This window comes from Bubalus bubalis, chromosome 2 (genome assembly GCF_019923935.1).
Source record: "Bubalus bubalis isolate 160015118507 breed Murrah chromosome 2, NDDB_SH_1, whole genome shotgun sequence".
Lineage (NCBI taxonomy): Eukaryota > Metazoa > Chordata > Mammalia > Artiodactyla > Bovidae > Bubalus > Bubalus bubalis.
The window spans coordinates 69,741,382-69,755,895 of record NC_059158.1 but is presented as its reverse complement, the minus strand read 5'-3'; the positions used below and the strand labels follow the sequence as shown (position 1 = coordinate 69,755,895).

The following is a 14,514-nucleotide window of genomic DNA, read 5'->3' as shown; positions in this document are numbered from 1 at the left end:
TTTTAAACATTGACTCTCTTAATCTACATTTTTTTTTTCTGAGTAATGTACATAGTATCAAATTCAAAAGTACAAAGTAATTTTAAGTGGGAAAAAAAAATCTATTTTTCTCCTTGACCCAAACTCATCCAATTTATCTCCTAGGAGGCAACCATGATTATAGTCTCTTGCAGAACCTTCTCGGAATAGGCTGTGTGTGTTATCAACATATGGACTGTAGTCCACCAGGCTCCTCTCTCCATGGGATTCTCCAGGCAAGAATACTGGAGTGGGTTTCCATTTCCTCCTCCAGGGAATCTTCCTGACCCAGGGAATCTTCCTGACCCAGGGATCAAACCTGTGTCTCGTGCATCTCCTGCATTGCAGGCAGATATTTTACTGCTGGGCCATCAGGAAAGCCTGTAATTATAATATGTATAATTATATTATATATATAATACATATAATTTCCCCCCACATGTTAATATGCTGTGTACCCTGTTCTACACATTACTTTTTGCACTTAATAGATTTTGGAGATCTTTTACCAGTATACATGAGACACATTGAATTTAATTATTTAAATATATATTTTTCAAACCAGTCTTCAAATGCTAAACATTTAGTCTGCTTTAAGTATACTACAATCTTTTATAAACATCATTTTGTGCTTACAGAATAGGTACTTAGGACTAGAATTGCTAAGAGTATTGCTGTTCAGTCACTCAGTTGTGTCTAACTCTTCGGGACCCCACAGATGGCAGCACGCCAGACTTTTCTGGCTTTCACTGTCTCCCTGAATTTGCTCAAATCCATGTCCATTGTATCAATGATGCCGTCCAACTATCTTATGCTCTGTCACCCACTTCTCCTGCCTTCAATCTTTCCCAGCATCAAGGTCTTTCCCAATGATTAACCCCTTCCCCATCCAGGTGGCCAAAGTATTGGAGCTGAAGTTTTAGCATAAGTCTTTTCAATGAATATTCAGGGATGATTTCCTTTAGGTCTGACTGGTTGGATCTCCTTGCAGTCCAAGGGACTCTCAAGGGTCTTCTCCAGCACCACAGTTCAAAAACATTGATTCTTCGGTGTTCAGCCTTCTTCATGGTCCAGCTCTCACATCTGTACATGACTATTAGAAAAACCAAAACTTTGAGTAGACAGACCTTTGTTTGCAAAGTAATGTCTTTGCTTTTTAATATGCTGTCTAGGTTTGTCATAGCTTTCCTTCCAAGGAGCAAACGCCTTTTAATTTCATGGCTGCAATCACAATCTTCAATGATTTTGGAGCCCAAGAAAATAATATCTGTCACTGTGCCATGATCTTAGTTTTTTGAGTGTTGAGTTTTAAACCAGCTTTTCCCCTCTCCTCTCTCATCCTCATCAAGAGGCTCTTTAGTTTCTCTTTGCTTTCTTCCATTACAGTGGTATCATCTGCATATCTGAGGTTATTGATATTTCTCCCTGCAATCTAGATTCCAGCTTGGGATTCATCCAGCCTAGCATTTTGCATGATGTACTCTGCATATAAGTTAAATAAACAGGATGACAATATATAGCTTTGATTTTCCCAATTTTGAACCAGTCTGTTGTTCCATGTCCAGTTCTAACAGTTGCTTCATGATCTGCATACAGATTTCTCAGGAGACAGGTAAGGTGGTCTGGTATTTCTATCTCTTTTTGAATTTTCCACAGTTTATTGTGATCCATACAGTCAAAGGCTTTAGTGTATTTAATGAAGCCCAAGTAGAGGATTTTCTGGAATTCCCTTGCTTTCTCTATGAAGAGTAAGAGTATGTGCATTTGTTATTTTAACTGACTCCTGTGAAACTGACTGCCTTTTATTGAGGTTATTCCAATTATAACCCCTCCAGCAATGCTTGGTAACTCTATTATAATTTTTTTTTTTTTTTTCGCCAGTCTGATAAGTGAAATGTAGCTTCTAAGGTAGTATATAACTGGGTGAGGATTGGTATACATTTAAGAGCAATTTGTATTTCCTTCTTAATAAACTACTTTTTCATTCCTTTCCCCCCCTTACTCCTATTTTGTATGAATAGTTGGCCTTTTTTCCTACGAATTATAGGAATTTGCTTCTAATATGTGTTGCATATATTCTCAAATTTTAGTTTGTGTTAGATATGTTGTGTTTTGTTTCCTATAAAATTTCTGATTATTATGGAAACAAATTCACCGATCATTGCTTTATGGCTTCTGTGTTTTATGTTATACTTGTAAAACCCTTCCCATGCTGATATTTAAAGCAAAATTTCCCAAGTTTTACATTTGTACTTTTATGGGTTTATTTTTATGTCTAGATCTTTGATCTATTTTGAACTCATTTACATGCCAAGTGTAAGGTAGGAATCCAAGTTTTATTTTTTCCCAACTGCTATCCACTCACCGCAAAACCATTTGTTGAATAATTTTACTTTCCTCCTTAATTTGAAATGCTGGGTTTTTTTTTTAAATCACTTCCTTGCATTTTTTGGTCTATTTCTGGACATTCTATTGTGTTTTACTGATGAACATGCTCCAACCTAGTTTAATTAGTGTACTTTTAAACAGGGAGTACTTTTATATAATAGGGAATCCTCTCTCATTTTCCTTGTTTTCTGAAATTTTCCTCTTTATTCTTGCTTATGTATTTTTACATAGAAAGTTTAGAATCAGCTTGTCTAGTTCTAAAATTTAAACATTCTTATTGTTATACAGATTGGGATCAGGTTTAATTTACAGATTAATTTAGGAAGATTTGACATTTTTATTATGCTGATTATTTCCATCAAGAACATAGAATGTTTTTGATTTAAAGTCTTCTTTTGTGTCTTTCAGTAGTGTTTTTCATGTAAATGGTACACAGTTATTTTAAAGTTTATCCTTATATGTTTTATCTTTTCACTGTTATTATAACATCTATTGTTTCTATGACTTCCCTGGTGGCTCAGACGGTAAACCATCTGACTACCATGCGGGAGACCCAGGTTCTATGCAAATGACTTTCAAATTGATATGTTTACCTACATGTCTTTTAAAAACACCACACATACATGGCCAGCTGTTTTTTAGACTGTTTTCACTTGAAGGTTCTCCTGTTATTTCAACAAGTGTCAAATCTGGTTCATCACTCTCCAGCAGCTAAATGTAGTCTGTGTTCTTCACTTCTGCATCAGAGCCTAACACAGAGGCACATGCCTGGCACATAGTAGGTTTATATACAGCTTCTGAGTGGACACACTTGCATATGTGCTTTCTCTCTTTATCTTTCCCTACTTCTCTTTCTCTTTGTCATACAGACACACACATACTGAAAGCCAGCTACATAATTTGTGGGGCCTAGTGCAAAATAAAAATGAAGGATTCTTTGTTGGAAAGCAGGAAAAAAGTACTATTAAGGTTGCTAAAATAAAGTTTTTCCTTTTTTCCCTTGCTCTCTCTTTTAATTTGTATGTTTTTGTTTGACATTTAACATCATCCAACAGAAAGAAAAATCAAAACTTTTAATAATTAGTGTGCATTTTACCATTCATCTTATGTTGTGCAATGTCAGTTTCAAACAGAAATAGAGCATTTAATGTATGCAGAATCACAGAAATGACACAATTTGCACATTCTATTCTTAACAGGACAGTGGAAATACTGCACAAAGCTAACTCAACTGTTTTTACTTCACTTCTTGATACTCATGCATCCTTCCCCCACTGTGTACTCTGGGCGTACTGATATGTAAGGAAGGAGTAAAAAGGAAAAGAACTACGGATTACCCTGTCTTCGCCTTTCCTTCTACATCATCATTTTCAGCTGAAGTAGTTGGTTAATAAGGCAAATAATGGGAATAAGAATGGTTTCCAAGTCATGCTCACATCTATGAATACGTGTACCCAGTTCTGAGATAGACAGCAGGCATACATGCTAAGTCGCTGCAGTCGTATATAACTCTTTGCGACCCTATGGACTGTAGCCCACCAGGCTCCTTGGTCCCTGGGATTCTCCAGGCAAGAATACTGGAGTGGGGAGTCATGTCCTCCTCCAGGGGATTTTTCTGACCCAGGGATAGAATCTGCATCTCTTAGGGTTCTCTCTTAGAGACAGACAGAGTAGGAACCAGTCCTATTAAATTGATAAGGTAGCCAAGGCTCTGAAGGATTAAGGGATTTATTAGAGACTGTAGATCTGTTTAGTGAGCCCCAGAATCCACAGTTGGGTCCCCACCACCGCCCACTTTTTAAATTCAATTCATGTGGAAGAGGGGATTCCCTGGTCACTCAGTGGTAAAGAGTCTGCCTGCCAATGCAGGAGACACAAGTTCAATCCCTCATCCAGGAGGCTCCCACTTGCTGCAGAGCAAATAAGCCCTGGAGCCATAACTGATGAAACTCATGCACCCTAGAGCTCCCGCTCTGCAACAAGAGAAACCCCATAGTGAGAAGCCCATGCAGCGCAAGAGAGTGGCCCTCGCTTGCCCAAACTAGAGGGAAGCCTGCACAGCAATGACAATGCAGCACAGTCAAAAACAAATAAATACAATTGTTTTTTAAAAATGCACGTGAAAGATTCATTCAAAACCTGCTTGATTTTTTTAGAACTTCATTGTGTTACAGGACCTCTCCCCTCTAAGGCCTGTCACATCTGAAGCAGTTTTAGAGTCAGGAATACATTCAGATCTACTTTCAAAGAACTGTACTTTTCACAGCTTTATAAATGTTTATCAAGCAAAACATCCCTTTTTTTTTCATTTCTGAATCTGAATAGCTAAGACTGTACACACAGACCATAAACACAATTAACCGTAGTCCATCTCTAAAAAATTTTAATCATATGGAAAATTCACACATCCTCAGGAAAAATTCATATGTCAGGAAGACTTTTACACTGAACAAGTTTGTTAAAAACAACATTTGAACTGTGGGACAAAGGGCCTCTTCATACACAAGATGAAGAATGGAGCTACCATCTACTTAATATTTTCCTAGTCATTGTTTTCCTACGCAATATGAATTTGGAGCCTATTATTGGCCTAGAAACTCTACAGTGAAGCCTGAAATATGAAATGCTGGACATAATAAATACACCTAATACATGTCCTGGGTAGCTGGACATTTAAGTGGCTGTGTGTGACTAGAAAGGAGATCATTGTTTTCCCATTTGATATTTCCTCATCTCCCCAACCACAACCTACTACTGCTGGCCCCGCAGGAAATTAAGGTCCTGAGGTATGCTGGAGTAAGCCATTTATTATTGAACAGTTTCAATAAAGTGGATCAGAGAGAGTAGAATAAAATCCTTGAGGGCAAAGATTTCCCTTTTGCTTGTTTCACTTTGGTGTACCTACTTTATTTAAAACAGCCACCGCAGTCCCAACAACACAATGGAATTCAATGTGTGATGTAACTCATCTATAGGAATATATGGATTCTCTGCATCAGCTGAGGAGTTGGTCCTCCCACTGCTCACATGTTGAAACAAAGGGGGAAAGCCAACCATTCAGCAAATCTACAATTTCCACTTGGGTTATAGCCCAGTTCTCCCACCCTCTGCAATAACCACAACAAAGTTCAGAAGAAAAATCTGAAATAGGCAACTAAGAAAGTTCTGTACTCTTTTATGACTAATGAGAGAGAGAGAAGAGAAACTATTTCCAGTTTCAGTTTCTTTCAAAAGCCTTCAGAGGTTTTACCTGTCTCTCAAAATCACTTTCAAGTCCCGTCTTAGCTTGGGTTTGTTCGACACAGATACTACAATGCAGACGCAGCTGGAAAGCTTACTGAGGAGTGCTCTCAGGAAACCCACCTGTAAGGAACTGAAAAGAAAAGTGAAATTGTTAGTTGTGTTCGACTCTTTGTGACCCCATGGACTGTAGCCCACCAGACTCCTCTGTCCATGGGATTCCTCAGGCAAGAATATGGGAGGGGTAGCCATTTTCCTCTCCAGGGCATCTTCCTTACTCAGGGATCGAACATGCATCTCCTGCACTGTAGGCAGATTCTTTACCATTGGAGGCACCAGGGTAAGGAACTGAGGTGAAGGGAAAAGCTGAATTGCAGTTGGTTACAGATGAGCCCTCAATCAATTTTAGGGGGAAGTCTAGGCTGAGTTGAGCCAGGTTGAGGACAGGGGGCCAGGCCATTGTAGTCCCATCTTAGCCAGTTATCATTAGTCATGGGCTGCTCCCTCAAAGAAACACCAACTTGGAGGAGGCAAGTCTTTACAGCTGATGGCAAGACCCCTGAAAAGAACATGGGCAAGCCTATCAGCAGCATCTGGGGTTGAGTGCATCAAGGCTGAGGAGTGGGTTCAGGTGGCATGGCATCCATGACCAGGCCCTGAACGATGAGATCCCTTCCCATGACAGAACTCATCTCTCTAGCCACACTGGCCTCCTTACTAGTCGCTGAAACTGCCAGACATGCCCTCCTCTCAGGACCTTTGTCTTCTTCCTCTATCTGGAACACACCTCAGGTAGTCAATTGTCTGGTTTGCCTAGGCTGGGACGGCCCTGGTTTTAGCAACAGGATGCATCCTGGGAAACCATTAGTCCCAGACAAGTCAGGATGGTAGGTCAGCTGTACCTCCTCCAGAAGCCCACATATCTCACTCATCTTTTCTGAGCATCCTACTTATAATTGTACCCTCTAAATCTCACATACATATTCCAAGTTCCCCTTTCCAACTTTTATTATTTTCTGTACCACTTAATACCTTCTAATATATCACTTATTTCTATCATTTAGCTTAGGAAAATAAACTTGAGGACGATTTTGGCACATAATAGACATTTCAAAAGTATGCACTGAATGGGTGAAATAAGTAGAAAAACAGTTCCTGGCTTGTACCAAGTGTATGCCATCCTTTAATGATTACTTAAAATGTAGATGGTAATCATTTATCATTGTTAATTACTTGGCAATTATGCTGGTGAAAGGTCAAATTGATCACAGAATCATTTCTTCAGTAAGTGAATGGAGAAGGGATTTAAAATTAAATCATTCTACTTGGTGGTTGATGGTAATGACATGCTATTTTTAAATTATGTGAAATAATTTAACAGACTACTTATTTAGAATTTGCAACTTGAAAAAATAGACTGGAAAAAAATAGGGCAGTCTAACTGACTGACAGCTTTGCCCACTGTGAAGTTAACATATGGTAGCAGCCAAACATCTTTATAAACAAGTGTTTAAACAAGCACGCAGGATAGTTGCTGCTACTGCTGCTCCTGCTAAGTTGCTTCAGTCGTGTCTGACTCTGTGCGACCCCATAGACAGCAGCCCACCAGGCTCCGCCATCCCTGGGATTCTCCAGGCAAGAACACTGGAGTGGGTTGCCATTTCTTTCTCCAATGCATGAAAGTGAAAAGTGAAAGTGAAGTCACTCAGTCATATCTGACTCTTTGCGACCCCATGGACTGCAGCCTACCAGGCTCCTCCATCCATGGGATTTTCCAGGCAAGAGTACTGGAGTGGGGTGCCATTGCCTTCTCCGACACAGGATAGCTATGAGACTGAAATTCCAAAGTCAAAGCATCAGATTTTGCAGTGAGCCATAGGTTTCTTCAAAGAGAAGGGCAGAGGAAAATTAACAGTACCTTTTGGAGAGATAAATATTTATTTGTACTTGAAAGAAAAAATTTTAGAAAATATAATACTCAAACACACATTTCTATTTCCATAAAATGTAATAAATGTTTTGACTTCTATTCCTAAGAACTTAGCCCAAATTATAGTTTCTTCTGCTCCACAAAAAAGTGAAATATGATAAGAAATATGAATTGGTTTCACACAGTATTTTAAATGAGCTTTTTTTTTTTTTACTTCTGGTTTTAGTAAAGAATTAAGATCCTTCCAAATTAGTTTATCAGCCTATCTTTGATATAGACATAATTATTATTCTCAACCTGTGAAGAATTTTTAAAACCAAATATGTAGAAAATTCTCTTTTAATTTTATTTCTGAAACATTTTATCTTAAGACCACGTAATAAATGAGATCTAACTGAACTCACTGTATCATGATAGGAATTATTTATGCATTTAGTTTGCCATGATTTATACACGTATTCACATATAATATTGTGGATTTAAAGTATATTCTGTATCTTTGTTCTGTTTACAGAACAATCAGATCAGATCAGTTGCTCAGTCCTGTCTGACTCTTTGCGACCCCATGAATCGCAGCACACCAGGCCTCCCTGTCCATCACCAACTCCCGGAGTTCACTGAGACTCACGTCCATCAAGTCAGTGATGCCATGCAGCCATCTCATCTTCTGTCATCCCCTTCTCCTCCTGCCCCCAATGCCTCCCAGCATCAGTCTTTTCCAATGAGTCAACTCTTCGCATGAGGTGGCCAAAGTTCTGGAGTTTCAGCTTTAGCATCATTCCTTCCAAAGAAATCCCAGGGCTGATCTCCTTCAGAATGGACTGGTTGGATCTCCTTGCAGTCCAAGGGACTCTCAAGAGTCTTCTCCAACACCACAGTTCAAAAGCATCAATTCTTCGGCGCTCAGCCTTCTTCACAGTCCAACTCTCACATCCATACATGACCACAGGAAAAACCATAGCCTTGACTAGATGAACTTTTGTTGGCAAAGTAATGTCTCTGCTTTTGAATATGCTATCTAGGTTGGTCATAACTTTCCTTCCAAGGAGTAAAAGTCTTTTAATTTCATGCCTGCAGTCACCATCTGTAGTGATTTTGGAGACCAGAAAAATAAAGTCTGACACTGTTTCCACTGTTTCCCCATCTATTTCCCATGAAGTGATGCGACCAGATGCCATGATCTTCGTTTTCTGAATGTTGAGCTTTAAGCCAACTTTTTCACTCTCCACTTTCACTTTCATCAAGAGGCTTTTGAGTTCCTCTTCACTTTCTGCCATAAGGGTGGTGTCATCTGCATATCTGAGGTTATTGATATTTCTCCCAGCAATCTTGATTCCAGCTTGTGTTTCTTCCAGTTCAGCGTTTCTCATGATGTACTCTGCATAGAAGTTAAATAAACAGGGTGACTATATACAGCCTTGACATACTCCTTTTCCTACTTGGAACCAGTCTGTTGTTCCATGTCCAGTTCTAACTGTTGCTTTCTGAACTGCATACAAATTTCTCAAGAGGCAGGTCAGGTGTTCTGGTATTCCCATCTCTTTCAGAATTTTCCACAGTTTATTGTGATCCACACAGTCAAAGGCTTTGGCATAGTCCATAAAACAGAAATAGATGTTTTTCTGGAACTCTCTTGCTTTTTCCATGATCCAGCGGATGTTGGCAATTTGATCTCTGGTTCCTCTGCCTTTTCTAAAACCAGCTTGAACATCAGGAAGTTCATGGTTCACATATTGCTGAAGCCTGGCTTGGAGAATTTTGAGCATTACTTTACTAGTGTGTGAGATGAGTGCAATTGTGTGGTAGTTTGAGCATTCCTTGGCATTGCCTTTCTTTGGGATTGGAATGAAAACTGACCTTTTCCAGTCCTGAGGCCACTGCTGAGTTTTCCAAATTTGCTGGCATATTGAGTGCAGCACTTTCACAGCATCATCTTTCAGGATTTGAAATAGCTCAGCTGGAATTCCATCACCTCCACTAGCTTTGTTCGTAGTGATGCTTTCTAAGGCCCACTTGACTTCACATTCCAGGATGGCTGGCTCTAGGTCAGTGATCACACCATCGTGATTATCTGGGTCATGAAGATCTTTTTTGTACAGTTCTTCTGTGTATTCTTGCCATCTCTTCTTAATATCTTCTGCTTCTGTTAGGTCCATACCATTTCTGTCCTTTATCGAGCTCATCTTTGCATGAAATATTCCTTTGGTATCTCTGATTTTCTTGAAGAGATCCCTAGTCTTTCCCATTTTGTTGTTGTCCTCTATTTCTTTGCATTGATCACTGAGGAAGGCTTTCTTATCTCTTCTTGCTATTCTTTGGAACTCTGCATTCAGATATTTATATCTTTCCTTTTCTCCTTTGCTTTCCGCTTCTCTTCTTTTCACAGCTATTTGTAAGGCCTCCCCAGACAGCCATTTTGCTTTTTTGAATTTCTTTTCTATGGGAATAATAGAAGGTATTAATTAACCTAAGTACTTTACTTGAAAAACCTATGGTTATAACACATGGCCTGAATCAGGCTCATTTTGCTAATCAAACTTCTGTTTCCTAGTGATGAAAAGGTAGTAAGTTCAAATAATGTTTATTGTATATTTGCTGCAACTCCACTAAAGACTATTTGCAGCACTGTTTATAATAGCCAGGACATGGAAGCAACCTAGATGCCCATCAGCAGATGAATGCATAATAAAGCTGTGGTATATATACACAATGGAGTATTACTCAGCCATTAAAAAGAATACATTTAAATCAGTTCTAATGAGGTGGATGAAACTGGAACCTCTTATACAGAGTGAAGTAAGCCAGAAAGAAAAACACCAATACAGTATACTAATGCATATATATGGAATTTAGAAAGATGGTAACAATAACCCTGTGTACGAGACAGCAAAAGAGACACTGATGTATAGATCAGTCTTATGGACTCTGTGGGAGAGGGAGAGGGTGGGGAGATGTGGGAGAATGGCATTGAAACCTGTATAATATCATGTATGAAACGAGTCGCCAGTCCAGGTTCGATGCACGATACTGGATGCTTGGGGCTGGTGCACTGGGACGACCCAGAGGGAGGGTATAGGGAGGGAGGAGGGAGGAGGGTTCAGGATGGGGAACACAGGTATACCTGTGGCGGATTCATTTCGATATTTGGCAAAACTAATACAATATTGTAAAGTTTAAAAATAAAATAAAATTAAAAAAAAATAAAGCCAAGAAAAAATAAAAAGACTATTTTACTGTATATTTAATTAATAAGCTTTGCTGGTGTTGTTCAGCTGCTGTCATGTCCAGCCCTTAGCAACACCACGGACTGCAGCACGCTAGGCTCCTCTGTCCTTCACTATCTCTGAGAGTTTGTTCAAATTCATGTCCACTGGGTCGGTGACGTTATCTAACCGTCTCATTCTCTGCATTCTTTTTAAAGTTTTAAACTCCAATATGGATTAAAGGAATATATGAAGAATTTTTTAAATATTAAATGAAATTGCATAAGTATTGTCACAGACTGAATTGTGTCTTCATAAGAAGAGGCAGTTTTGACACACAGAAGGCCACGAAAGATGCATGAGTCAAAGGAAACACCACATGAGGACCCAGTAAGACAGTCACTTGCAAGCCAAAGAGCAAAGCCCGGAAGTCAGCCTGGCCAGCATCTTGATCTTAAGACTTCCAGCCTCCAGAACTGAGAGAAAATGAATTTCTCTTGTTTAATTATATAGTCTGTGGTACTTTGTAATGGCTGTCCTAGCAAATTAATACATTATACTTTTAAAGTGCGGTAGTTGTTAACCCTGATTGTAACAGCTACGTCCCTTTCCGTTTAGTTCCTGATTAAATGCAATCTGAAGTCAGTGTTTGCTTGCTTGTTTGTGGACCCTGGCGTGAGGGCGGGATGAGTCTTGTTTGTCCATCCCCTTCACCAAACCTCCCTTGTTTCTTTCCTCCCGCCCATTCTTCCCTCCTTTTCATCTTGCCCTTTGTTTCACATCAGCGCTTCCCCTTCTCGTGCCTTAAAAATGCCCCACATGCTGCAACCAGATGTCTGGATTATGAAAAGGGTAAAGGTCAAGTCTTATTTTACATGGAATGTAGAGAGAAGGTAAGGGAAAATAGATGGAACAGAGCTCTTAAATGAACTGGGATGGCATTCTCCACCATCTTATACACAAATTTCTTGATATTGAATAAAATAGACATTTAATTAAAAGACCTTTTTAATAACCACTTAATGATTTTACATTTTGCTATCTTTATAAGTGTTTCTGTCTCTTATTTCCTTCTCTTTGAAGAAGGCAATTCAGTTTTTCCTTTCATACCTCATTTTTCCCTATGAATCTTTCTAGACACATTTCTGACCATTTCTGCCCCATTGGCAGCCATGACAAATAGAAGACACTCAATGTGTGCTTGATAAATGAATTTACAAATATCAAAATGCATCCTGACATTCCCCACCATCCGTACTGCTGTACTCCTGCTCTGAGCCTCATCATCTCTCTTCTGGCTCATGGTGGAGGCTTTCAGCTGGTCACCCTTCTCCTCTTATTCCTGATTGTCTGTTTTCAACACAGCAGCCGGTGACTTGGAATATAAAGTAAATGTGTCAAACAGACATAGAGAATAGGCTTATGGACATGGGGAGAGGGGAGGAGAGGGTGAGACGTATGGAAAGAGTAACATGGAAACTTACATTACCATATGTAAAATAGATAGCCAACAGGAATTTGCTGTATGACTCAGGAAACTCACACAGGGGCTCTGTACCAACCTAGAAGGGTGCGATGGGGAGGGAGATGGGAGGAAGGTTCAAAAGGGAGGGGATATATGTATACCTATGGCTGATTCATGTTGAGGTTTGACAGAAAACAACAAAATTCTGTAAAGCAATTATCCTTCAATTTAAAAATAAATTAATTAAAAAAATAAAGTAAATGTGTCACTATCTCACTGGAAGTGCGGTCACGATTTTCCATTTCACTCAGAGTAACACACAAAGATCTTAAAATGGTGTGCAATGCCTCACGCAAGCTGCCTTTCCCTCACCCTCACCCATTCCACTCCATGCTGGTCCCTGCTGTTCCTCGAGGACCTCTTGTAAATCCCTACTTTAGAGCCTTTGAACTAGCTGTTTCCTTTGTGGAATATCCCTCCTATGGACTGAATTTGTGTCTCTCTCAAATTCATGTGTTAAGTTCTAAGGCCCCGTGCATGTGTGCACGCTAAGCCGCTTCAGTCATGTCTGACTTGGTGCGACCCTCTGGACTGTAGCCCTCCAGGCTCGTCTGCCCAAGGGATTCTCCAGGCAAGAATACTGGGGTAGGTTTCCATGCCCTCCTCCAGGGGATCTTCCCAACCCAGGGATTGAACCCGCCTCTCTTAGGTCTCCTGCACTGGCAAGTGGGTTCTTTACTACTAGCGCCACCTGGGAAGCCTCCTAGCCCCCTAAAGTACCTCAAAATGTGACTGGAGATAGGACCTTTAAAGACCTGATTAAGTTAAAATGAGGCAAATAAGGTGGACACTAATCCACCCATGAGAGGACATTTGGACACAGGCAAATGAAGGCCTATGTCAGAGCGTGGGGAGAACATGGCCATCTATAAGCCGAGCAGAGAGGCCTAGAAAAAACAACTCTGCAGACACTTTGATCTTGGACTTCTAACCTCCTGAATTGTGAGAAAATAAATTTCTGTAGTTTGAGTGGCTTAGTCTGTGGTACTTTGTTTTGGCACTGCTAGCAATCCATATAATCCCCAAGGCTCACTTTCTCATGGTTTGTTTGTTTTTTTTCTTTTTAATGTTACCATTTCAATAAGACATACTCTGATTACTTAATTTTTTTAAAAAGCTATATAGAGCTTAGTTTTGGGTATCTTAAAAATTGAATAAAGTGGATATTTGATATTATTTAGTTTCAGGTATACTCCATAATGATTTGACATTTGCATACAATCATTATGAAATGGAGTTTCCTAGTGGCTCAGTGGTAAAGAATCTGCCTGCCAATGCAAGAGCCACAGGAGACCCAGATTCGATCCCTGGGTCAGGAAGACCCCCTGGAGAAGGAAATGGCAACCCACTCCAGTATTCTTGCCTGGGAAATTCCATGGACAGAGGAGCCTGGTGGGCTACAGTCCATGCGATCGCAGAGAGTCAGACACGACTGAGGTGACTGAGAATGCACATACACTTTATGAAATGATCACTGTAGTAAGTTTAGACCATACACATTACTTATGTTTATATTACGTCCCCATGAGTTATTTATTATGCAACTGGAAGTTTGTACACCTTCATCTCCTTGACCTACTTTGCCCACTCTCCAATTCCCCTCTCTTCTGGCAACCACCTATTTGTTCTCTCTATGAGTCTATTTTCATTTTGGTTTATCTGTTTTGTTTTTAGATCCCACTTATAAGTGAGATCATGAAATATTTGTCTTTCTCTATCTGACTAATTTTCCTTAACCTAGTATCCTCTAGATTCATCGGTATCGTCCCAAACAGCAAATTTCATTTTTTATAGCTGAGTAATATTCCTGTGTGTGTGTGTGTGTGTGTGTGTGTGTGTGTGCAAGCATGCTCCACATCTTCTCTATCCATTCACCTATGGATGGACACTTGGGTTGGCTATTATAATGATGCTGCATATATGTGCTAAAGTGCAAATATCTTTTAGTACTAGTGTTTTTGGTGCTTTGGGGGGCAAATGCCCAGAAGTGAAATTGCTAGATCATATGGCAGTTCTATTTTTGATCTTTCAGGGACCCTCCACACTGTTTTCCATATAGTGGATGCACCAACTTACAACCCCACCAATACTGCACAAAGCTTTCCTTTTCTCCACATCCTTTCAACATATATCTCCTGTCTTTCTGATGATAGTCCTCCTGATAAGTGTGAGGCAGTATCTTACTGTGGTCTTAATTTGCATTTCCTTGA

General features: G+C 39.7%; 1 long non-coding RNA gene across 6 annotated transcripts in view; it reads right to left on the bottom strand.

The window, feature by feature from the left end:
- Positions 1-338: 338 nt before the first annotated feature.
- Positions 339-14,514, bottom strand: part of LOC112581569 — a 144,931-nt gene continuing 130,755 nt past the window's right edge. For all 6 annotated transcript variants that reach the window (XR_006546887.1, XR_006546885.1, XR_006546880.1 and 3 more), the window contains 2 exons: positions 5,657-5,779; positions 339-399 (listed from right to left, as the gene is read on the bottom strand). This is a non-coding gene — a long non-coding RNA (uncharacterized LOC112581569). The remainder of the gene's footprint in view (positions 400-5,656; positions 5,780-14,514) is intronic.